Source organism: Lactuca virosa, chromosome 4 (genome assembly GCF_052849685.1).
Source record: "Lactuca virosa cultivar CGN04683 chromosome 4, Lactuca_virosa_CGN04683_v6, whole genome shotgun sequence".
In the NCBI taxonomy this organism is placed as follows: domain Eukaryota; kingdom Viridiplantae; phylum Streptophyta; class Magnoliopsida; order Asterales; family Asteraceae; genus Lactuca; species Lactuca virosa.
In genome coordinates this window covers 137,027,724-137,029,595 of record NC_136429.1, presented here as the reverse complement: position 1 = coordinate 137,029,595, position 1,872 = coordinate 137,027,724, and the positions used below count along the sequence as shown (strand labels likewise).

General features: G+C 40.9%; 1 non-coding gene across 1 annotated transcript; it reads right to left on the bottom strand.

Moving 5' to 3' along the window:
- Positions 1-1,177: 1,177 nt before the first annotated feature.
- LOC145110500 (small nucleolar RNA R71) lies at positions 1,178-1,284 on the bottom strand. The gene has a single exon (XR_013709879.1). It is a non-coding gene; the product is annotated as a small nucleolar RNA R71 (small nucleolar RNA).
- Between the last annotated feature and the right edge of the window lie 588 nt (positions 1,285-1,872).

The window sequence follows — 1,872 nt, the reverse complement described above, 5'->3', positions numbered from 1 at the left end:
TAGTTAAGTTTCTAGTCTTGTAAAACTAGAGAAACCCCTATTTTCTATTACTTGTTTTTAGTTAATTCTAGTTTTTAGTTTTAATTTTGCGTTCCCTGAGTTCGATACCCTATTTATTTAACTACACAACAATTGACAGGTCCACTGCCTTTGTGTGTCAATTTTATAATTAAAAGTATGATTAAAACCAGTTGAATCTACACACATCAAGTTTTTGGCGCCGTTGCCGGGGAACGGTTCAAAAATTAGCACTAATTTCTAGTTTTATCGATCCTTTGTGTGAGATTTATCTTGCACAAAGTTATTTTTAGGTAATTTATTTATTAGGATTAGTTTTCATAGTTTTGTGTTTTAGAAATTTAATTAGATTTTGTTCTGTTTCTGCCTTGAACTTGCCGAGTGCAATCAACGCTACTCGGCGAGTCCAACGCTGTTTCACAGTTTTTATTTTTATTTTCTTTTTGTTCTTTTTACGCGTTTTTCTTACTTTGGTTGTAGTTGTTACATGACCCGAGGATCCAATACGTCTTTGGTTCCTCCACTTGAAGACCCGGAGTCCGCTCTAAGAAAGAACAAAGGTAAACCCGTTGGAGAATCCGCCTCTTCAAAGAACTCACCCTTGAAGAATCTCAAATCCGTTTTTAGCAAGAAAAAGAGCAGCAAATCAGGAGCATCCAGCACCTCTTCCTTGGCAAACGAAGACCCAATCAAGGAAGACATCGTGAACGAGTCCGAAAGAGAAGAAAGCGAATTTGAAGAAGGTAGCGATCTAGAAGGTGACTTTGACAACACCATGGCAAACATCGATGAAGTTCCCATGGGCGAATGGAAGAAGAGGATACGAGATGATACCGGCCCGGGACTTGTGCAACCCGCAATTCCCGTGACTGCCACTTTTGAGCTTAAGGGTCACATACTTGCTCAACTCAAGGAGATCCCCTTCTACGGAAAAGACCACGAAGATGCCTATAAACACTTGGATGAAGTCAATGATGTGGCTGATTATTTTAATGTTCCAAATGTGCCTCGCGAAACCCAGCTGCTTTGTATGCTTCCAGTGACATTCAAAGGTGCTGCAAAGGATTGGCTCAAGTCACTCCCTCCCGGATCCATCACTACATGGGCTAAGATGAAGGAAGAATTTATTGACCAGTTTTACCCACCTTCGAAAATAGCCAAGTTGAAGAAGGCTATTGCCAACTTTGACAAGCAACCTGGAGAGTCCCTTTATGAGGCATGGGAGAGATACAAAAGTCTACTAAGGAATTGCCCACATCATGATCTTAATAGCCAACAAGAAGTCTCCATTTTCTATGATGGAGTCAATGTAACAACTAGGCAGCTCCTTGACTCGCAAGGACCCCTCACAAAGAAGGCACCCCCGATGATCAAAGAACTAATTGAAGAATTCTCTAAGCATTCTAGAGAATACCACAATCCAAGGAATGATATGACCAAGGGATCGGCCTATGCAGCTTCTGAAGATTTGTCGGCAGTTATGGCAATGTTGAAAACCATGGATAGGAGGATGGATAAAATGGATCAAACAATCCATGCTATTCGGGTAGGATGTGAGAATTGCAATGGGCCTCATCTAACTAGAGATTGTGATTTGGACGAGAACGGGAATAAGAAAGTGAAAGTATGCTATTCTAGTGGTGATAGATTTGATGACGATTGGCGAAAACCTAAGAAAGGATGGCTCCCTTATGATGAGTACAAAAAAGCGAGGGAGGAGAAATTTAGACAAAAGGCAAGGGGGTTTTACCAAAAGGAGGAGCCGGTACAAGAAAAGAAACCAAATCTAGAAGAAATGCTCACTAAATTTGTAGCTGCATCCGAAAAAAGACACAATGACCACGATGCTGCAAT